This window comes from Polyodon spathula, chromosome 3 (assembly GCF_017654505.1).
Source record: "Polyodon spathula isolate WHYD16114869_AA chromosome 3, ASM1765450v1, whole genome shotgun sequence".
NCBI classification, from domain to species: Eukaryota; Metazoa; Chordata; class Actinopteri; order Acipenseriformes; family Polyodontidae; genus Polyodon; species Polyodon spathula.
Window position 1 is genome coordinate 27,836,152 of NC_054536.1, and position 25,026 is coordinate 27,861,177.

The window sequence follows — 25,026 nt, forward strand, 5'->3', positions numbered from 1 at the left end:
TTCGTCATGAAATTATTTTTTTCTGAAATAGTGAATTGAAATAGTCCAAAGGGAGTCCCAAACTCTTAACTCCTGAGCCTCTGGTGTTAAGGAGGGCTGCCAATAACCTTTCCTGAGGTCTAATGTGGTAATGTTGGTTTTACCCAGGCATTCAAGGAGCTCGTCAACCCTCACGGCATGGGGTAGCTGTTGAACTTTGAGACTGCATTTAGTTTGTGAAAGTGAATACAGAAATGGATTTTATAGTCTTTCTTGTGAACTAACATCATTGAATTACTACAGATGCTTCCCAATGGCACAATGACTTTCATCTGCAGCATTGCCTTAATCTCTTCTCTCCAAAGTGTGTAATAGTCTCTCAGGAATATGGTATATTTTATGCCAGATTGGTTTCTCATCCAACAAATATATTGCGTGTTGGATTTTCTAAAGCGTCTAAATTCCCATGTTCATGTCCTTAGAGGCCCTGCCCCATCTATCGGCGTCTAGTCTGGTTTTAGCTCATTACCATATTTACGTGTGATTTTCAAACATTTAGACTCTGTCTAAACAGTCATTTAGGCATCTAAAGTTAGACCTGCTTCAATGGTGTATAGAGCATGTCTACAAAAAGATGCCTGCTGCTGTCACTTGCGAGGACAGAGTGGAAAGAGATGAGTGGAAAAAGGTGAGAGTTGATGAGAGGGAGACAGGTGTGTTGTAGATGGTTGTAATGTTTTTCTCTCAAATTTAAATGGCCAATTATTATTTATTTATGCTCGACTCGTCGCTACCACCCCTGTGCTGACTCAGGAGCGACGATTTTCTAAGGCTGCATCTGGCTACTTCTTGAACAGATCTCATCTGATCTCAATCTGATCTCTTCAGCAGATCTCATCTTACAATTGACTAGTGGGTTTGTCAACTCCCTTTCCTTCTGCAGCGGGAGAGGTGGACACCACACTTTGAGTTGCAACATCTAAAACCTAGTGCATCACTTCCTGTCGATCTGCATAAATTGTAATATGCAAAAGTAATTTATATAGACAGCTAGCTGACTGTCTAAATATTTTAAAATCATTCCCTTCCCTTGATGTCTAACTTCGATGCTAACTATGAGAGACGTTGGGCATTGATGCCATGAATAGTAAACTTATATGTCAACAAGCATCATTCATCCAAGTCATTTTTGAAAATCTCGATGAAAATGTAGTCATCTAAGAAGATGTGTAACTTTGGAGGTTTGACTAAAATTTAGTCACCTTTGAAAATGTACCCCTAGGTGTGTATAATCAGGCAAGTTTTCACCTCCCCCTGACAGAAAGCTTTTCTCTCAAGCATCTTCCTCTCTCACAGTGTGGGTCAGTAAAGTTTGAGATGACTTCCATTCCATCATTTTAATAAGTTTACATAGAAGGCTTGTCTTTGGCGTGTTTTATAATGCATTAAGATTTTGTAGGTTACTGGACCCAGAAGAGGCAAGATTTCATAGGTCCCTTGCCATTTTGCTAACAGCTTGTGCTGGAAAGTAGGCAATACTAGCAACACCTTCTGCCCTGGCTGTTAAGTCCAAGTTCTGGCCCGATGATCATACCACAGCTTCCAAGCTTTTTGTGCTTCAGCCATATTTTCTTGCATAAGTGCGAAATACTCAGCCAGCTTGTCACACATTTTAAGCACATGTGAGATGTTATTAGAGCTGCAGGGAGAATGATTGTCTTCGAATGTCTCCAGCACATCTTTGAGCCCTTGCACAGGTCTTCCAAACAACAATTTAAAGGGAGAAAAACCCATGGATGCCTGTGGCACCTCCCTGTAGGCAAATAAAAGGCAGGGCACCAGACATTCCGGTTTCGTCTACAAACCAGTGCAGCATGGACTGACTGAAAAGCATCCCTTTTATCCTTAACAGCATTTACATCAGGTTCATAAGTGTACAACAATCCCCAACAGTTTTGCATCACCCTAGAATTTGAGGATTGAGACATAATTAAAATAAAAAAAATGAATGAACTTATCTTTTATTTAACATGTTGTAATCAAAGAAACTATAAAATGATACTGCAAAAGCCTAATGGAAGCCATAATATTTGCAGTGCATACCATTTTGTTTTAAAACTTCCTAAAATCTCAATGAGGCGCTGAAGGGTTGAGTTATCCTTTAGATTCCTCCATGCAGCCTTTACACTTGATTCCAGTTAGTTTCGGTTGCATGGTTGACTTTTCCTGATTTCCCAGACATTTTCAATAGGATTGCAATCCGGCAGTTGTCAGGCCAAAATTGAAGTGACATGATACTGTTGTCTTCATTTCCTCACTTGTTTGGCTCAGTGGCAAGAGGCTTTGTCATCTTGAAGCGTCTGCAGTAGAAATCATCATTGGGAAAAGCATCCCCTGATGATATGGACAGTATCTGGATGCTTTGTCGTTGGGATGGTACACTCTGGCACTCTTTCCTTTGTGCCTTTGAACTCTTAATCGAGCTTGGTTTCCAAAACAGCTGAATGGGGACTGTGCTTTGGCTGGCATAACCTCTCTCGGCTATCTAACGACTGATAAAACCTTTCTTATGAAGTGCAATGATGGCTGAGCGTGTTTCCGAAGAGGGAAGGCTTTTCCCCATGGTTTGCTCTGAAGTTACAAAATCTATGTAAAAATCATGCTTATATAGCCTAAATCTACTTGTAACCACTTCAGAATATTTAACACAAATGCATACAGAGAACAAAAATAATAAACTAGTGTTTATTTTTACTATCTCTCTTCGTTTTTGTTTATTATTCTTTCTTCAGTTCATTCAAGCCGCAAAGTGCCTAAGAGCAGCGGTTTGGCCACCAAACACCATTGACTTGTCAGCTGCCCAGTGTCAGTTTATAGTTTTGGGATTTTATGAATTAACATATGTAGTAAATTAAATTGTTTTGGTCTGTAAAAATATGAAAAACATCAGTGTGGTTAATCTAATTCATATTTGAATCTGCCACTGTTTTGATTAATTAAATAAACCCATATACAATACATGGTAAAACGCAAAGGAGGAGCTGTTGCACTGTATTATAGTTCTGGGTAAATTATTGGAATTACACCAGGTATCATGTTTTATAGATTGATTTAATGTCTGAAATTTTCTGATTGATCTTGGCTGGCAATTGCAGATTATCCTCCAACCGTTCTTAAGGTTACAACTGTAATGGTGGAATATGTACTCTGAATTGAGTTGCAAGATGGAGGATCAATATCTTAAAAGAGTTTCTTGTAAGTGAGCTCTACACTTGCTTAAATGGTATAATGGTATTTAAATGGTCAGTGGAGAATGTAGCTGAATATTAGACAACCAAATATCAGTATCAATCTCTTACAAGTCTTCAGAAGAAAGCACAAGCCCACCATTTAATTTTGCACAATTGGTACCAATAGTCAGCAGTCTCAAAGACAAACCAAAGATTGGATGGGTATAGAGGTTCCTTGCCCTCTAAAAGCATGGTCCCTTCAGGGCTGGCTTGAGGCAATGCTGGTGAGGCAATACTGTCGGGGCAATGTGAACAAGCTGCCATGGCTTCCTCCACTGCCAAATAGAGAGTTATTCAGTCAGTAATGTATTTCATGGGCATTACAATTCACCAGACAATGAAGAGAAAAGAAAAGAAGAATTTAATAACATTGAGAAAGACTACTATTCAAGACTACTATTGAAGTTTAGTTTATTTTAGTATGTCTAAAGAAAAGAAGAACACAGCTTTTTGAACAGTACTAATTAATGTGGTGATAACCATAAGACCTTAACAATTTTCTTGCATTTTTATTTGAAGAACTTACAATGGTTGTATTTTTAATTTTAAAACCTGGTTTCTGGTACTCAGTTCTCAGTTTTCTTCTGTCAGGAAGTCAGTTACAAGTACTGTTTTATTTTCAGGTTATGGGACCTGCAATGAATGAACTGGATTAATTAAACAAACTGGCTGCACAAACGTACAATGGTGCTGTAATGATGGCATCCCAACTGAATGTCTTGCAGGCAAAAGTTAAGAAAAAGGTGCCCATAGCTATTTTTATGTGCTGTTGTGCACATCGCTTTAACCTGGTGATTAGTCAAGCACTATAGTTCATCAAAGAGGCAAGAATTTTCTTTGCTACATTATCCTGATTACCCCATTATAAAGTTGATAACCTTTTGTGACGAAGTGCCCGCCCCTGTGTATATTTTCTGTTATATGTTGCGTGTGGTGTGTTAAATGTTGGTGTATAGTCATTGGTACACGGGATATAAACGGGTCTGTGTAACACGAGTGTTTAAAAGGTATATTTGTATTTAGGCACGAGGATTGCACAGCACTTCACGTGCAAGTAAAATGTAATATGTGAGCACGGAGAATTGCACTTTATTAATTCACGTGCAGTTGTACTGAGACACCAATTGAATGATTGATTACACCGTGTAACAATTTTTTTTTTTTTTGTTCCTTGGTAGTAAGTGTTATTTCCTAATTGCTTATGCCTCAAAAGTATAGAAAATGGCTATTATTCACCACAAACTTTGCTTTTGTGACCAGGACAGTGATATTTCAAAATATCATTATTTCCAATGGGAAAACGGGCAAATGTGTGCCTTTTCGTTCACATAAAGTCAGAAAAAAACTACATATGAATCCAAATTAACATGTATTTATACTAAAGTAATACAAAAATGACTACAAAAGATTTAGAAGTGAGTAGTTTTCCGAGCATCATGTTTGGATAAACCTAACTAAAAACAGCAACGTTAACGAATGTAATAATGACATAAGCCTGAGTGCTTGACACAGAATATACAACCAACCCAACCTGAACCCGACTCATATATTCTGGTCCCGTCGGGTTCGGTTCAGGTAGCCAGGCTTTACCGGTAATAACAATTTTAATAAATCAATAATTTATCTATACATATGTTTCCAATTTTAATTATTGTAGCTCAAATTCGGCACAGACTTAAAAAGAAATTCTTAAGATGGCCGCTGGATGAAAGTTAAAGCGAGGTTTGGTGTGTAAAAAAAGTAATGCTTACACATCTAAAATATTTCTTTGTGTTTTTTTTTTTATTTCAGATAAGTTTAAGTTAGATGAAAACTGTTTACAAAAGTCGATTTAGATTTTTTGATAATTAAAATCAGAAATTACTTTTGCCCATCCTACTGTAAGTGGATAACTACAGAAAGCCAGGACTGTGTCTTAGCTCAGTCAATGCCATCTCGTTATCTTGTCATACTCTTTCAAACCCACCCATGTCACGTGATCTCCGCGTCCCACGTGACCACCTACGGGAAAAATAGAATACTGTGCATTTTACTGACGCGCCGTACCTGGAGACACTTCGTTTCATTTTCCACTATGCCTGAGTCTGTAGTACATGTTTAATATATGAATCAGTCAAGCAAATAAGTGAGGCAAGGTTCAATAGTAAATAAGATTTTATATATTTTGTTTAAATATAGCTGATACAGCATACATAAATAAATACAACTTTATATTTTTTGTTTAAATACAGCTGATACAGTATACGTAAATAATTATTGACTTATATATTTTATTTAAATATAGCTGATACAACATAAGTAAATAAATAAGATAAATAAATAACAGAAAATGTTTTTGAAATTCATATCGTATAGTTTTTTTCTCTGTCTTTGTTTGGCTTGCGATCCAATGACTGATTCTTATATACACAGTAGCGACAATTATCTGATCTTTGATCAACAGTACTGCTCGTAGTACGTGCACAGCTTCTGCTGCTAAAACTGCTATGAAATTTAGCTGCCAAAAAAGGACCAGCAGACTGAGACAAATGAAAGTTACAGAATTATTAGATGGAGCATTTTATGCTTTACATTGTTGCAGTTAAGCAAATTAAAAGTCACCTTGTTTTTGATTTTTCTTCTATTTCATTAGTAAGGACAATAGATCATGTCTATGTTACTGAGCAGCTAAGAACTTGTATTTTATTCATTTTAATTGCATGTTATTACAATGCCTTAACAGCAAGTATCAAGGTATGGAAACATATTTCTGAATTTTTGAGGTATAACCCTTAGCAATCCATTTATTCATTGCTTCTCGGGCGCGTCAGGTCCAATTTATTTCCACACGCACTGTTTATTTTAAAATAATTGTTTTTTCAGAGTTTAAAAGGCACTGCATAGCAAAGGTACTCAGTACTGAATCTCCAGCCAAGCCCTTGTTCGCTGTATTTTTCACATACCTCTTCATAGTTCTGCATACTGATAAATTCTCTCCTGTTCATTAATTTTATCATCAAACTCCTTAATAATCCGATCCAAGACATTATTTTATTACTATAACATCTCAAAAAGCTTTGTAAATGTCTGTGATATTCTTTGAGCACTGGTGCAGAAGCAGCTATCTTCTTTGTTTGTGTCCGTGTTATCTCTGTGGTGCAGGGGTTATGTTCATTGCTCAGATATGCCCCCTTTTTCGGCTTCTCTCGGCTCTTATCAATCTCACTTGGCCATCGAAAGGTTTTCTCTACTTTTTCCGGGGAAAAAACAACTAGAGACTTCTGCTTGACGTCTTTTTGATGATGGTGGACAGAGTAAAGGGTTAATGATTCCTAAAGTTCTGTAATGTGTCAAAGTTCTACTGAATAGTATTCTTCGTTGATTTTCAAAGTTTGGTATATGGTGCTTTTAATTACAGTATTTCATTACCTTAATTCTTATTAATACCTGTTCGAGTGTCCACACAAATCAATTATGCAAACTAGTATTGGTCCCAATTAGTTTGGATAATTGACTCTCTACTGTGTATATAAGCAGTAAAAGGTTTTGCTGCTTAGCCTCCCCACTTGTTAAAGTCAGGAGCCGCTACTGATGGAATGGTGTTTCAAAGCCATATAGACTTGCCCACTTGTGTGTGCATTTTAAAAGAAACAAATTATGTTAATTGAAGCAGGAAAGATCTAATCATAGTATCATGTCTATATACTCTTGTGGCAAAGTGGCTAGTGGAGGGGAACAGGTATAGCGGTGATGCAATGCAGGAGTGACAGGCAGACAACAGTTTCCAGTGAAAAGGTGCTTTTATTTATAATCCAGGTCTGATGACCGTTAAATAATAAATCCCCGGCTATACACAACAATGTGTAAAGCACGGGGATAGCAATAACAGGACACAGTCCCGAACAAAACGAACACACGGTCACCAGTCCTGGGTGAGTGCAGACGTGCTTGTGGTGGGTGAAGACACTGTATTTCGTGACGGTTCCGTGCAGTGGTGATCCGGATTGTGCTGACCCTGGTCGACAGCTCCGGATAGGTGAGTTAACTGTCTGGTGGTGAAAAACGCAGACAATTACAAACAAACACAACACGTAATTCCTCTTTACAACGAGAGCTCCTCTCTCGATCCTTCTCTCTCCAAGCGTTAACCCAAACGAAGGAGAAGATCAGCGTTACCCTGGCCCCTATATGTAATCCCGCATGATATCGAGATAAACGGTTGCAGCTGCCTTATTACTTGCAGCTGCCTCTCGTTTACCTTTCAAATCAATACAGTCTTACAACAGAGTCGCGCTTCCCTCCAGGCTGACCCACTTCCCTGACCCGGAAACGAACTGTCAGGCCAGCCCTTCCAGATACTTCTCCTCCCGTTCTTTAGCGCCCTCACAGGTTGGGAGGAAGATTCATCACCAGAACTCATCTTTCCGTCACAACTCTGTGGTTCTGTCTCTAAGTAGGCTGCAGTAAAACTGTTGCTGAAGCTGGGGCTTTAAATGCTTCTTTTATGTTTCAAGGAAAATTAAATACGTTCAGATTTAAATCAGTGTTATTGTTATTTGAGTTACAAGGCTATTTACTTTAATTTGACAAGTAAGTTTAATTAAAAAAAAATATATATATATATCAATTGTATTGATTTCTTTGATAGTTAATCTTTATATTCTGAGCACAGATCCCGAAAACAACTTGTCATCATTGTATTTTCTGACCTGAGGTAGCACGATTTATATTAACATGGCAGTGTGGAAGTCTACCTTTGTATGAATTGGTTCATGATTATGATTTACACCCTGTAGCACGTTTTGGTAGGGATGAGCATAATATGTTTAGATGGAGTTTATTACATATATACAGCCAATAATATTTGAATTAACATCCAGATTTGGAGATCCTGATTTATCACAGATGGATATACAACTCCAGCTTCTGGATATAGTTTCAGTACTTAGATGTTAGCTGTAATAAAAAATATATGAAAATATCAGTACTTTTCATTTTGTGGTTTATAGATTTTTATGCATTTCTTCGAAGACTATTTACAACTCAGATGCCATTAAACCAATGGGACCTCATAGATTAATGTTTAATATGTGACAGTAATATTTTCTTAGGTAGCAGGTAATTCTAGTACTGCATGTGCATCTTCTTCATATAATGTCCTGAGGGAGCACTGGTTAGAAAAAGAAAAATGATCTGTCTATGAGGGGCTGAAACAAATACCAGGATGTGCACAAAGCCAAAACTTGAATTCAGTACAATGTTATAGGAATTATCAGAGAATGGGACTCCAGACAGTTCCAGTCTTTTCCTTGTGATTGGGTGGATAGACTTGCCGATGTTGACTGATTTAATCCATTGAACCAACTACCAAGGTGTCCTGATAACAAGGCTTTAATTGTGACAAAAAAGAGGGGCTTTATTGTTGTTTTAATCAATACTTTATTTATCTAGCACCTTTCATAAATAAAAATATATCACAGTGCTGTACAGGACAAAACAGAAGAACAGCAAAATACAACACATTTGTATAGAAATGTAAGAAAAACAGAGCTTAGAATTCAGTTTAAAAAGGCTAATATAAAAACAGAAAACAATATAAATATAATACATTTGCATAGAGATGAAAGAGAAATGCAATTGATAAGATTCAGTTTGAAAAATCTCATCTATAAAAGTAAGTTTTCAATTTAGTCATTGTGACAGGAAATGGCTGAGCGGTGACGTCAGGCCAGAATGCAGGAAAAAAACAAAGACAAGGTAACTGCAGTTCAAAGGCGCAGCGCGCACCGTTTATTGAACAACAAAAATAAATAAAATACTTAAACAAAAAACACTTGCTCACAGAGCACAAAAATAAAATTATAAACAAAACAAGTCATGAACACAAAATACAAAACAGACCTAAGGTCAGGCTGGAAAGTTGCTTTCACTGATCCTTTTGCTATTTTTTTTAAGTTTCATTTTCAGTTCTCTCCTCTCACTCTCCCGTACTCTCCTCTGTACACCCACCACGATTGCAGAGAGCTGCAGGCTTTTATGCAGGTTACCATCTCCCGATTATCAATAAATTCAACAATTAATTAATAGGGAGATGGCCATCTTCTGCACAAGGTTTGTAATTGTGGATGGGACTTCCCATCCACGCTACAAAACACAAAAACAAAACATGTCATATTTACACATATAAATACCAAAACATTAACAAAACACATGACAGTTCATCGTCATATTTGATTGGCTCTTGTAATGCTTTATTTGCATATTTCCCTACAACCCACCCTATTGCTTTTGTTCACCTTAATCGAAAGCTACTTGTTTTTACTTACTCTCCTGAGCCTTTCTGAAGTCAAAATACGGTTGTGCTGTACTAATGAGCCCCAAAAAGGGCTAAACATATATGCAGCTACTGTATTTTGACTTTTAAAACGCTGTGACTGTAGAAGCCTTTAGACAACTTTCAAGCAATTTGATTGGCTCTTGTAATGCTTTATTTGCATATTTCCCCATAACCCATTGTTTTTAAATTTATCGATTTATATTTATCGATTATATATATATATATATATATATATATATATATATATATATATATATATATATATATATATATATATAATATAATAATAAAATCAAAATAACACAGGGGCGGAGGGGGAGACCCCGTTCTAAAAATAAACAAAATACATTTAAACAGCAGGGCTTTCCTATCGCCCTGCTACAGTCATCAACATGTAGCACTTCTGATAAGAGCTGGCAGTGCATTCCACAATCTGGGAGCACAGTGACTAAAAGCTCTCTCTCCCTTCCTTTTTGTGTACACTTGTGGGAGGCACAGAAGGCCTGCATTGGCTGATCTTAAATCATGAGAAGCTCTTTTATATAATCTGGTGCCATACCGTTTCTAATATAAATGTGAATCATGCTTTGGAGAAAGGTCCATTAACAAAGTTATACAAATTGCAACCACTTTTAATCAGTGAGTTGGGGGTGGGGGGGGTGGGGGGCAGATTAATTTTCTTTAAAGAGCCTACCAGCAATCTAAATGCAACCCATGCATCACCACCAAAGTGCCTCAATAAAACGGGCTGTACTTTATTCCTTATATTACCGCTATTATTAGGCTTCCAAGCCAGAATGGCTGTGGAAGCCTATTGTTATAGTAAAGATTTTTTTTTTTTATTATTCCCAAAACTTCAAACTGCTCCTGCAGCACACCCTGCTCTGGGTGTGTTCAGAGGAGTAACTGGAGAGTGAGAAAGTTAAAGATATAGAGGATCCGTGAAGGCTACTGCCCAGCCAGACCTATGTTTTGTGACCTCACTAAGGTCAAATGTAAAACTAGCGTATAACTCATTACAATGCACATAGGGTTATGGTTACTATATAACACATTTAGGAACCTAATGCAAAAATTACCTTGATCATGACCTTTGACCACTCCTTAAGGTTAAATGTAAAACTAGCTTATAACTCATTACAATTTGTAGATATAGTTATGGTTACTATGGTGTTTAAAGTTATAAAGCATCGTGAGATAATGAACTAATGCAGTGTTCTGAATTGACACTGCTCCATAAAACTGATCTGTTGCTGACACTTGAGTTGCAATGCTACAGCTTGCCAAAATATCCAGCTGGTACTGAGCTTGGAAGCTGTCAGAAGCTGGCAGTTCTAGTTATTATTATTATTATTTATTATTATTATTATTATTATTATTATTATTATTCTCAAAACTTTTTAGATCTTAAATGATTCAGCATCAATATAATTTTATGCCCTCATCTTTCTCTGTGTATATAAAAGAAATTAATGGTTATTGTGGCAACTGAAAGCAAGCGGTTTTGTGGGATAGAGCATGATCTGGATACAATATGGTGCTCATAGGACAACTCTGCTTTCTCCTGACACATGCTTACGAATAAAAGTTGAGAAATGGTCTTGGTTTTATTTCCCAACAGATTTAGATCTGTGATGTGTGAATAAAAATATCAAAACAATCAAGATCCGGTTGAAACATATATTGGTGCAATACAGACATCACCGGGTACAGCAAAGAGTAATGTGTTTCTTGTAAACACTCCGGGGGGGGGGGCGCTGGATCTGTAACATTTTCAGCACACTGTAAAAACCTGAAATGACCTATTACTCCAGTATGGTTGCTAGTGGGGAAGTTGGACACAGCTCTGGCAGGGAATGCGAATGAGAGTCTGGCCTTTGAAGCAGACGCAGCTGTCGTGGCTCGTTCTTGAATGTAAAGCAATAGCTGCCCACATGGGCTTTCCTTATGAAGCAATATATTCAGATATATTCAGATGTCAGTTTAACAACTGGGCTTCCTTCTATTCAATTCTTGTCAATAGCTCCTACAGAGATGCTCACCTTCTGATATCCATAATGTATGAAGTTAGCTTGTGCACCATATGTAGTATATCCAGTGGATAGGGGAAATCGGTATGGAAGATTTTCAAATTAAGAGATCAGGAAAATGTCAGGTACATTTAAATGAAAAATGCCATTGTTATAGGTACCAGTACATGATTATGTTGAAGCAGTCAAAGCACATACATCTATATAGACAAAATGGTGTTCCTTTACCTCTTAAACAATGTTCTGATTATTGGGACTCCAACTGCACTTGATGTCTACGGGTTGACATTTTACCCTTTTTAATGTACTGAAAGCACATTTTAGCCTACAGAGACACAGAAAATATTTAGGGTGCCTGCTCCCAAAAAATACAGCATAACAAGGGAATCTTTTTCCCATGCGCATAAACTGTGGTTTCTCAGGCAGTCGGGCAGGCTTTGTACAGAGCCGGCCCCTCACTAAGAGAGTGGAACAGCTGATTGTCAGTGAGTACATTTCACAACAGGTGTGGGTCTAGCATTGCACCAAGAATCTGGCGCACCCTGATGTCGCAAGTGCAACTTAATCCACACTTTTAAATCTGCAGGGGCCCATGTTGTGTTGCTTCCCCCAGTGTAGAAGATCTCAATGCCCTGGTAAGTGTTAAAACTTCAGCTGAAATGTGTGCATGGCCAGTAAGGGCTCAAAGCATTGCCTGACAAGAGAAATTGAGTTCTTCGCAGAACCCTGTGTTGCGGCTGTCATTGTAGCTGACCTCAGAGGGCTGTGTCTTACTATTGGGTGTCACTGGTGGAGGAGAACATTAGCAGATGTGGATTCTGTTTACTGGTATTACTGCTGTGCATTCAGACCGGTAAAGGGTATAGATAACTCAATAAGGCAACAAGCATGTCTTTCAAAATATAACCAGACTTTGACTTAATGGAATCAAGCTTTTACTTATGCTCTGTAAGCATTAGGGCTGCATGGAATCTGTAAGCAGAGTCGATGTTCTGTACATTGTCTATATTCTGCAGTATTAGGGTCTTATTGGTCAGGCTCCTTAGTGTGAAAGAGAAACTATACATTTTTAACCTGGTTTTGTTAATGTTTGGTTGATTGATTAATCTACTGATTAAGGTACTGATCTATATTGATTGTTATTGTAATTGTGTAGTAATATATATATATATATATATATATATATATATATATATATATATATATGATATATATATATATATATATATATTCTATATATATATATATATATATATATATATATATAGATAGATAGATTGTGTTTTGTATAAGACCTGCATTAAACTGGATAGGCCTGATAATTCTGGTAGTTGTTTCTAAAGTTAATATGCAATAGGAACATAATGACATTTATGCATGTATGTAGGTATGTATTGAAATAGTTTGTTTGGTTCTTATCGAGTCTTTAATAAATTTGGAAGTTACATAACTGTCCACGTTCACATGTGCATGTTAGGGGTTTAGTTAGGGGCTTCATAAGTGTGTCATTACTTTATTTTCAAGTGGGGAAAAAAAAAAAAAAAAAGTAGTGGGCATTAGACTCCTGCATTGGGTCGGCTACAGGACCTGCGGGTGACCCACAAAAGCTGGCTCCTTTGCAAGGAGCGTATATCGGGCTTATGTCTCTGTGTATGATTATGTCACCTACTAGCCCTGCTGCTGCCTTCCCCTGTGCACGCTACACTCTCCCCTGCCAGCCTCAAGTCCACCCCAGACTTGCTCACCTGAGTGCCGGGGTACCTGCACCCCACTCTGACACCACAGTAGCGAACTCAGTTAACTCTGGCAGGAGCATCACACAGGGCGAGGCGAGGCAATGCACACACAAGCACAGGGCGGGCTCATTATCAACAGCACATAGATGTTTATATATATATATATATATATATATATATATATATATATATATATATATATATATATATATATATATATATATATATATATATATTTGACTGACTGTCATATTTAAGGCTTCTGAACAAGATCTAATTAGATTTTTTGTTGTTTGTTTTTTTAGGTACTTCACATTCTGGATTGCATACTATAAAGGAGACATGTAGACAGAGGTGAGGCTCTTTTTCTTGTGTTGTCTTCTGTTTGGCTTCGTTAAATCAGTTGGGATGTGAAAACAAAAATATTCTTTGCAGAATATATTGCTTCATAGCTGGCTATTTCTGTTAACTGATCAATATAATATTATCTAATTACTGCCTAGATTAAAAGAAAATGAAACAACTGATTCTGTTATAATCAAACTGTTGCATTGAAAATATTAATGTTAAAAAGTCAATTACGTCGCAATGCATGTAAATATTCTGCACAGTAATTAATGTAGGCAGACCTATAATGAACACCTCCAGATATTAATATAATTGGTATTGTTTTTTATTCCAATTGTTTTACTGGTAATATGAAAATTGCTGTGCGCACAAGCTTTTCTGGTTAAGATTGTGTTGCTTTAGGACACATAAGGGTAAGTGTTGTGAGTACTTTTTAAAAGCCCTTTTTAGAATCTCAGAGAAGATGCATTTAATCAATTTATCAAAAAAGCAAGCCTTTGCAAATCAGGAATGTCAGTTCTATGGTTCATTTGGTTAACAGTTGTAAGTACATTCTTAGTAGAAGCTGATTAAAAAAATAGCTTGAGAGCATGTGACCTTGGGGCATACAACAGTGAAGAACTAATACAAAAGTCAAATTAATGGTATTGTTAAAAAAATTGGGGTGATTTGATATTGAACAATGTCATCAAAATGTGATTGAGACACTTGATGTTCTGTACAGTTTCCCAAGAGCCTTCTGTACAAACAGAATTTGAACAGTAACACAGGGCAGATGGTATTTCTGATTGATTCAATAAAGGGAAAAAGAATTGCTAAAATGAAAATAAGCAACATCCTGTAACACAAGGCAACTGTTGGTAGTCCTTTATGGTGATCTGTCATCTCTATAACCGCTGGGTGACAAGTATTAAAATGGTTGGTTTGACAGTGATGTTATAGTGAAGGTAAATCAAAATGGTTGTGCCTTTTGATCATTTTCTTAATGTGAAAAACAAAAAGCATCCTGCAGTAGAAAATACTGGACACACACCACGTATGAAGCAAAAAAAACTAATCTGCCTTTTTTCTTTTTTTTTTTTTTTTTATTTTTTGCATGCTGTCTGTTCTCTTCGCTTTCTATCAGACTTAGTTTTACCTTGACGGTTGACCTTGGGAGGTCCAGTAAGCAGAGTTGATGTAGAAAGGCATTGTTTATCTGTAGCTATTAATTGGTTGAAGCCTCTGGAACCTCCATTCCTGCTTCTTTGTAATTTTGAAAGCAATTTTTATGTAAGAAAATCTAAAGCCAGCGATCCTTAGAAAGCCTAACCTAAAATAGAAACCCAAATGATTCAGTGTGCTGCTCTGAAATGCACTGCAGCTGACATTGTGCCACATACTTTTATATTTTTAATAACCTCAGGATAACATGTCTTGTGTAAAGTCTTAAAATAAATCTTGATAAAAAAAAGTCTTAGACTATTTAGTCAAAGACTAAATAAGCTGTGTGTCTTAAATGTGTAGTGGAGGTGAAGAAGAAAGGGTCAAGGCAGAGTGGTATTTTCAAGTTTGAGGACACAGCCATTGACTCAATTTAAGACATGTTGTGGCAGGTAGCTAAGATATTATTGGCTGTAGGTCTAAAGCAAGTGTCTGGATAATGATTTTTATTTGTGATGCAAAGTTGTGATGCACAGATTTTTATTTGATGCAAAGTGCCTTTGCAATTGTTTGGTTTGTAAAAACAGTGTACAGTGTAATGTGTGCAGGGTGTATTTTATGAAAATTCTAAATGTTAATTATGCGTGAGGTGCAACCTGTACCCCAGATATTTCACACAAAAAAAGGATGGTGTCTCCAAAAAAGTAATTTATATAGTTCAACTGTTACTACATGCATCATGCAAACTAATGCTTTTCAGGCAGACATGCCTCACATAGACATTAAAAGCTAATAGAAAGTACTCAGAAAGATGTGTGTTTGAAGAGTGTTTGTCTAATATGTAGGGATGGTGGCAACATATATTATCACAGATTTGGCTGGTGGAACGTTGAACTGCCCACTCTCCCCTTTGTAGAATGGAAAGCATTTCCTCGATACATTTAATTGTATTGTTTCAGTACTGTTTCTGCACAGCTGTACGCACAAGGTTATTGGAGATATACTTGTCTGTATATCTTTAAGTGTGACTGTATTAAGGGAAACTTGGGCTACCCTGTAAACAGCTGAGGACCATGACTTTTGTTTATTTAGTTGGTAAACAAGAAAATGTGCATCTCCTTTATAATTCTCTTGTTCATAGTATTGCTGCATTTATGCAGCACCAAGCTTACATTTAATGTTATCTTCCACTGTTCAACAGTTTTCTTCAATGATCTGGGTGAGTACATAGAGGTAGCAGTCTTCAGAAAAGTACTCTGTTATTTTTATTTTTATTATGTTTGCAATCCTTAGTTAATTTGCTTTTTGCTTTTCACACGTCATTTAGGTTTTATAAGCAGACTTGAAAAAAAAAAGAGGCCAGGGTTGGACATTAAGATATTAGACTTATTAGATTTGGTGTTCGTTTTAAAATTCACGTGTTGAGCCCTAGCGAGAAAAATAAATGCATTCTAGTTTCCGAGGAAACAGTTGTCCTGTTTGGTATAAGTGATAATGGATTAAAATTCTTTGACTAATACTTCTAAATGTTTTGTGGGGAATTGATTTTTCCAGCTGCTTGCCTATGGCTTGTATTGCCTCAATGCACCTGTCAAAACTGCAGATATGTAGTTGTTTTTTTTTTTTGTTCTTTTTTTTAAATTTGAGTATAAAAATATATACTAAACATAGCAACTTCATTCACTGCAGGGGAATTGATGAAAAAAGACTTTGGGTGAATTGTGTGAAGTCAGTTTGATAAAGAGCTGGATGTTTCACATACATTATAAAATGTCAGGCCTTCCTTTGTTCAAGAATTCTCCAAGGAGAAACATTGGTTTGACATATAAACCCGAGAATGACCTCAATAGACTTGGCCTATCTGAGTAAGATAAGCTAAATGTAAAGTTACCAACCATTCTGATTTTTTCGAGACAGTCCCCATTTTAATGAGCACATCCTGGTGTCCCCACAGGTTTAGTAAAATCTTAGTTTTGTCCCACTTTTGGATAGTGGTCCCATTTTTCATGAACATCTGTGATTGGCCATAGGCTCAATGGTAATAAGACACCACCATGATGGACTGAGGTAAATCCTAAAGCGGAACCAAGCTGTTGTGACTGGGAGGCTCAGTTATTTCACATACCCACTGCTGCTTAATTACTTGTCACCATTTTTATAGAAAGAACACCCAAAAATGTACCTATGGGGAAAAGGAAGTCAAGTTTTAATGATGACTTGCAAAAAGAATACCCCTTTCTTGAAAAAAAAGTCAAAGATGGAAGTATTTTGCAAGCAGTGCCACTTGAAATTTTCAGTTGCCCATGGAGAAAAACAGACATAAGTAAAAACAAAAACATCTAAGCATCAAAAGGCACTAATAGCACAGAGAGCTAGCCTTTCACTAAATACATTTAAAAGCCATCAGGCAAGTGACAATGACCTTATCTTGGCAGCAAAGGAGAGCTCTTGGGCCTATCATTGTGTTGTTCACTCGCAAAGTTTCAAGTCGATGAATTGCACCACAAAGTTTGTTAAGAAAATGTTTGATCCTAAGTTTAGTTCAGCCCTTACTAAAACCAAAGTGATTGTTACTAACGTACTGGCTCCATTTTGTCAGAAAGAAACCAGAGCTAAGTTGGAAGAGACAACATTTCTGAATGCTGCCATGGACACATCTAACCACAAGCACATTAAAATGGTTCCAGTTGTTGTGCGATACTTCAGTCCTGTCAATGGCATTCAAACTAAATTACTGGAGTTTGATGATCTGCCAGGGGAAAAAGCAGAAACACTTGTGGATTTCCTTGTTACAACACTAAAGAAGGAAAACATTGACAGCAAGTGCATAGCCTTCTGTGTTGAAAACACTAACGCAAACTTTGGGGGGCAGCTCGAGAAGTGGCAGAGGCTGAGGAAGATGAACGGCACTGCAGGACCTTATTTTGGGCCCCCCTCCCGAAACGTTAATTTAACCCTTATTTATAAACATCAATCATATAAATCAAGTGTTCAATATCGAACTATATTTAATTATCAGAATGTTAGCATGTATGAAACAGTACATAATAAGAATATTTTCTACTCACCATTTTTTAATCATAAACGAACAGGTTTAATCACCAATCCTGCTAGGATTCCCAATTTTGCTATCACAGAAATTATTACTGAATTCACAATTCTGCACATTTGCAGAAATTATCTCATCTAGGAAACTGTTTTTTATTATTATTATTTTTAAATCAGAAATACAGACATGCTGATTTGCTGTAGTTTATTTTGGTGCTCGCAGCAGCACCCAGCAGCTTCCGTCTAATCTACAGGATCAATCGCGCACACAGAATATAACTGCAAATGTCTGTGCTGAATAGTACCACAAAACCTTGTACCAGCCTACAGGGGAAAAAAATTAGGATAATTAAGACAATAATGATACCTATTGAAATGAGGGAGGATACAATCTGAATTACTGGCACTGTACACTGGCAGCTACAGTGATACAAATGTGTAACATCTGCAAATATAAATGCGAAGAATATTATCATTGTTCCAAAAAAAAAAAATATGATATTAATATTAAAACTTTCGAACCCCTCCGGGTCCCTCTGAGTGCGTGGGATCGAGTGCAGCTGCACCTGTTGCACCTAGTATTGCTCTGCCACTGAGCTTGAGCTGGAAAAAGCAATGTTTGGTACAAGATGAAAGCTATCACAGGACAAGAGTTTCATGGCATTGGTTGTACTGCTAACAATGCTTTGCAAACAGCTGCTGACTTGTTGCCCATTGATGTGGAAATTAGTTGTGAAAATATACAAATTCTTTTACATATACACTGTCCGAGTGCAAGAATTGAAGGGGTTTTGCAAGTTCACTGAAGTTTGCTATAAGAATGTCCTGGGACATAACAGCACGTGTTGGCTGTTGCTGCTTCAAGATGTTGAACGCATCCTGTAAATTTACGAGGGTCTTAAAGGAGTCCTATAACCCTGCAAAAGTTCTTTGAAGAGCCAGCTTTTGAGATTTGGCTGTGGTTTCTGCATGGTCAGCTGGCACTCTAACTCAGTTATGAAGAGATTGGAACAAAACAACTGTACAGGTTGAAGCAGCCGACCAGTTGCAAAGTCTTAGAAACAAACTACAAGAACGAAGACGAAAGCACTTCATCAGGCTCAAGGCAATGGGAATGTTGAAGATGTTATCTGATGAAGCTGTTGTGGACACCACAGCATTCCTCAATCACATGGATGTATTTCATGACACATGTGTGAAGTATTTGGAGAAATGAGACTCACTGAAGGTGTATGGAACATTTTCCTGGGTCCTTTTGCAGCAAACCCTGGACTGGGAATCTGGGGTAGTGCTTCCCCCTTGTCATTTTGCAAACAAAACTGTTTTGATGACAATGCTTTATTTGATTAAATATTGTGTGTTAAGTCCTATGCTAATTCTCATAGAGTCTGACAAAGGACAAAGCAAATCTCATATAAAAACATTTTACTTGTGGTTGAGTTTGCATTATGCCTACCTGGTACCATTGCCCCAGTAGAGCAGGTCTTCTCTCTTGCCAGCAATCTGTGGACAGAAGAGAAGAAAAATATCAATCTGTCGACCCTTAAATTGATGTTAATGCTTAAAGTGAATTTCAGTGGCTTGTGTTTTACGACAAACTGCTGAAGAACAAGGATTTGTTTATGAAAATACATTCCTGTGAAAAATATCCCTTCAAAGGAACTTCCTCTACTGCAACTGAAGAGCAAACGGTACTGTCCTCATCTCAGTAACTGGACTGATGCTCAGTTTCGCTGTGTAACATCACTTTTATATGGACAGATTTCTTTCGGACACTGTTTAGCAAACAAAAAAAAAAAAAGAAACACAAACCACAACCTTTTATAGTTGCCGCAACTTTTAATGTGACTACAATGTTTCTATAATTTATATGAAATTTTGTTGTAAAATAACGCTGAAAAATAAACTGAAACAGAAAAGTAAATGTCACGCTCAATGTCTTTTGCTGTGGTTAGCAACAGGAAAGAAGACTGTGGGCCGTGATGCAAGCACTCTACTTACTTACTTACTGTTAAATTTTATTGCTGTTTTGCAAGTTTGTGAGTGAGCTTTTACTGCTATGCAAGTACTGTGTGTTATGCATCATTATTGTTAGCTGTAATTCTTCACTTGTAATGAAACGGCATACAATGATTTATTTCAAGTAATGAAATAGAGGGAGTCTTAAGATCTTATGTTGTGGTTATCTATTTCTTTATTTTTTTGTTATTGTTGTTTCTGAACAAATATCCATCTTGAAAGCAAGTATATATACATGCAAACTGTTTATACTTATAACTGCGCTGAAACTGCAACTTTAATACACAGTAGCCACAACTTCTTGATAAATAAATCATGATTTTTTATTTATATATGGGGTTAATAAAAAGAATAACGCTTCACTCCTGCCCCCTGCGTACATGCCCCGAGTTTAGGCTTCATATAGTTGGCAGCTTTAACCTAAATGATCAGCTGGCCTGCCCTAAAATTGATGATTAAGCTAAGCTTCCACATAATAATAATAATGTATAAAGGTAATTGGGCAGTTAAAAAAAGAGAACCCACAAAGAAAGTATTTTGAAACTAGTTCCTGGCATCTTTCCAGAGGTATTTTGCCCGTTCTTCAACACATACAGCTTTGACTTCTGCAATTGACTTTGGTTTATTTTTTGCGACAGCAGCCTTCAAGTCAATACACAATATCTCGATGGGATTCAAGTCTAGGGATTGAAATGGCCAATCTATAACTAATCTTTTTTTCCAGAAATTTCTTTGTAGACTTTGGAGTATGCTTAGGGTCAATTGTCCTGCTGGAATACAAACTTCTGTCCAATAAGCCTTCTAGCACTGGGTAACAAATGAGACTGCAACATTTCTTGATATTTTGCAGCATTCCTTGGTCCTTCTGCAATACAAAGGTTGCCAGTGCCTAAGGAAGGAAAACAAGCCCATACCATCACACAACCTCCGCCATGTTTAACACTGGGCATGATGCACTTTTCTTTAAATTCTTCTCTTTTCTTCCAAACATTGTTGCTTTCTTGGTGAAAAAAGTTATATTTTGGATTCATCTGACCACAAAATTTGGTTGAAGAAATCATCAGGCTTAATTACATAAGAAAGTTTACAAATGGGAGGAGGCCATATGACCCATCTTGCTCATTTGGTTGTTAGTAGCTTTTTAATCCCAGAATCTCATCAAGCAGCTTCTTGAAGGATCCCAGGGTGTCAGCTTCAACAACATTACTGGGGAGTCGGTTCCAGACTCTCACAATTCTCTGTGTAAAGAAGTACCTCCTATTTTCTGTTCTGAATGCCCTTTTATCTAATCTCCATTTGTGACCCCTGGTCCTTGTTTTTTTTTTTCAGGTCGAAAAAGTCCCTTCGGTCGACATTGCCAATACCTTGACTTCTTCAAGTATTCAATGGAAAACACCAATAGCTTTCTTTTGTGACTGTTTTTAACAAAGGTTTGCATCTTGGTTTTCACCCATGGACATTGATGTTAAGGTATTATTGAATTGTTTGCTCGTGAATTTCTTGACCATATTCTTCAGATCTTTTGCAGTAATCAGGATTTTGCTGGGCTGCTCAAACAATTCTTCCAGATTTTGCAGAAATATTTCCTGGTCTTTCACACCTGGAGCTAGTTGCAGTAGTTCCTGTTCTGCTGTGTTTGGCAATAATAGCCCACACAGTGCTTTTTCGATAAACTTTTCCGCTATTTTTTCTGGTAGTTTCTCCTTTTTTGTTTTGCTTTTTCTTATCACAAATTTTCAATTTATTTTTCAGCACTTGATGATTAAGTATATTTATTCTATAATTATCATCAGGTGTTGGTTTTCAATCATGGGAATTGTCAATAATTAGCAACAAATATGTTTCATACGAAATATGTTGATTGCCTAGATACTTTTGCCAAAGTATGAAATTAGTTTTTTCATGTTATTATTTAATTTATACATATTAAGTAATAATTAGTTGTTATACAGCTGAATCTCTGAATAGGCCATGATATATAGATAACATCAGTGTCATGCTCATCAAACCATTGGGCGACCACACGTGCCCTGTGGATGGGGGACTTGTCAACCTGGACCCCCCACCCACACCCCGCAGGAAAGAAATGCTGCAACATGGGGTGAAGATGATCACTCAGTATCAACTTATCTACTGATTAGCATTGACCTTGCCTTCTAAGGGAATGAGTGCACCCAAACCATGCCAGGAAAATGCGCCACACGTGCACTCATCCATTTGTTGAGAACATGGTGAAGGATGATTCATCATATCACATTTCTCCACTGCTCAGTAGTCCATTGCCTGTGCTCTTTGCACCACTGGACTCGCAAACATGCATTGCCAGGTGTGATGAGCGGTTTGTGCACTGCAACCCGACTATGGTATCCCGCTCTGAGGAGTTCTCTGTGGATCGTTTTTTATGAAACTGGCTCCTCCCTCCCAGGTTGAAATTTGCAGTCAATTGATCTGCAGTTGCTCGTCTGTTTTGCCTTGCACTTCGAATTAATGCACGAATATCACGATCCTGAAGTATATGCTTCTGTCCACTGTTGCCCTTTGCTGATGATGTCTTTCCCTCAGAGTTCTGTGCCGACATCATCTTAGACACCATTCCTCGTGAAACATCAGCAAGTTGAGCTGTCTTGGTCAATGAAGCTCCTGCTAAACTCGCCTCAACAACCATCGGGCTATAGGGAAAGTGAATTATGAAATTAGACAGCCCAATTGTCGCAATGAACTGAAGAGTTCAAGGATGTTTTTTTGATGTGCCCGGCAGAACTAACCTTGTTGAGCATGCTATTATCACTCCGCCAGGTGTCACGTTTTGAGAGACACGGTTCCTTAAAAGTCTACGAAGTGGTGTTAGCGAAGAGGTGCGGCCGATGTTCGAACTTTGGGTGATTGAGCCTTCCAGGAGCGAGTGGTGCAGTCCAGTTGTGATAGTTGCCAAGAAAAACCAACTTCTGCATTGATTTCTGTAATGTAAATGCTATTGCCAGCTTCTCGACAGACTGGATGGCAAAGCTCATCTCAACTTTGGACCTGACAAAGGGATACTGGCAGATCCCCTTAATTCACAGCTCACAGGAGAGAACTGCATTATATGTTTTTTTCCGAAGTTGAATTTTAATATTTAGGCAAGAGGATTGCACAGCATTTCACGTGCAAGTAAAATGTAATAATATGTGAGCACGGGAAATTGCACTTTATTAATTCACGTGCAGTTGTACTGTGACTCCAATTGAATGATTGATTAGCAATCGAGTCTCGGTACAGCTGCATAAAAGCAGCATGTTTTCACTCACTCAGGGTTGTGTGTTCGGTGAGTGGAGAATGGGATTGGAGACGGAGGTTATAATAATAATAACAATAATAGTTAATAGTTAAAATATCAGCTCACTGTGTTTGTCTCTTTAATTTGGTGAAAGTGCAGTGTCCTGTGTTTTTGTTTGTTACAACCTTTTTATTTACTGTTCTGTTCATTCATTAAATGCTGAGCGAAACCAATCGCTCAGCTCCACCCAACTCCACCTCTCTGTTTACTTCCTGGTTCCTGTTTCTGGTCTGACGTCACCCACTGCAGCCGTCTTTGTGACAGGGGGGCATTAAAGCTATGGCCAATAGTTTTGCATCACACTATAGAATTAACTATTTTTGCTTCATAAAGTCAAACAAAACGTTAACATATTGAATTACATATCACTTTGTAGTTTTCCAAAAATTGAAAAATTCAAAAATATAACATGAAATACTGTACTACTATTGTAGCGTCTGGTAGACTTTTGCAATATCATTTTGTAGTTTCTTTGATTGTGTAAATAAAATATCAAAATTATGTTCATATAGTTTCTTTTTTAATTATGTCTCCATCCTAGTATTCTAGGTGATGCAAAACTTTTGGCCATATATGTAAATTATATTTGAGTACTTAGCCTGCAGTGTGGTACTGACCACTACTGTACTGTACCATTCCATTTTTTTACAGTATTGTAAGGAAAGTCAGTCACGTAGTGCATACACTGCATGTGTGCCCGGGTGCGGACCAGCGGTTTCGAACCATCAAAATGACCAGTGATGCCGCGCCACTCCTTTCTGTTCCAGGCTTTACTCTGTGTCCACTAAATATGTTCCCAGACAATGAAAGCCTTTAGCTATTTCCTGGCTTCCTTTAATGTAGTTACACGGAAGGCAGCGGGCAATCAGAAACAAAGGAACATCAATCAAATAGTGTAGTGAAAGTATGAATAAGAGTTAGGGGACGGGGACGGGGAAGACTGTTTAATTAGTTTGCTTAGGAACATTTTGAAGCTATTGTGTATGGCAGGGATATCCAAGATTCAGGCAATATTCTTATAATGAGGTTTTATATGTTATGCTTTTGCCTACAATTTATTTATATTTTTATATAAGACTTTGAGGAAACTTTTGACATCTTTGTCATCCTTCAGTAATCAGGTTTCACATAAATCTGCTCAGGACTCCACACTATAAGATGTCCCGCCTTTGCCTGCTTGCGATTAGATCACAGCATCCATAAATAAGGGGTTGTGGCAAAGTGGTTGGTAAGGGGAACAGATGTCGCGGTGATGCGGTGCAGGAGTGATGAACAGACAACAGTGATTCAGTGAATAAGTGCTTTATTGCTCTTTTCCAGGTCTGGCGACCGTCAAAAATAATAAATCCCCGGCAATACACAACAATGTGTAAAGCACGGGGATAATGAAAACAAGGGCACAGTCCTGAACAAAAACAACGGTACGGTCACCAGTCCTGGGTGATCGAAAACGTGCAGGTGCTCAGTGCAGTGGTGCTCCGGATAGTGCTCTCCTTTCGACAGCTCCGGAGACGTGCGTTAACTGTCTAGTGCTGAATACAAAAACAGACAGTTACACGGACAGACACAACAATACAAAACACGAACACAATCCACTCTGAGAGCTCCTCTCTCAGTCCTTCTCTCTCTCCACTCGTTTAACCCAAACGAAGGAGAAGATCAGCGTTACCCTGGCCCCTATATGTAATCCCGCATGATATCGAGATAAACGGTTGCAGCTGCCTTATTACTTGCAGCTGCCTCTCGTTTACCTTTCAAATCAATACGGTCTTACAACAGAGTCGCGCTTCCCTCCAGGCTG

At 37.6% G+C, this 25,026-nt stretch overlaps 1 protein-coding gene across 2 annotated transcripts in view; it reads left to right on the forward strand.

Moving 5' to 3' along the window:
• Window positions 1-12,232: 12,232 nt before the first annotated feature.
• The window catches only part of LOC121312939 (cAMP-regulated phosphoprotein 21-like), a 119,162-nt gene continuing 106,368 nt past the window's right edge, over window positions 12,233-25,026 (forward strand). The window contains exons 1-2 of one of the 2 annotated variants that reach the window (XM_041244915.1): window positions 12,233-12,250; window positions 13,657-13,705. The gene's annotated coding sequence lies outside the window, so the exon portion shown is untranslated. Of the gene's footprint in view, window positions 12,251-12,416; window positions 12,469-13,656; window positions 13,706-25,026 lie in introns of those variants that run through there. The other variant, XM_041244916.1, reaches the window with a different exon arrangement.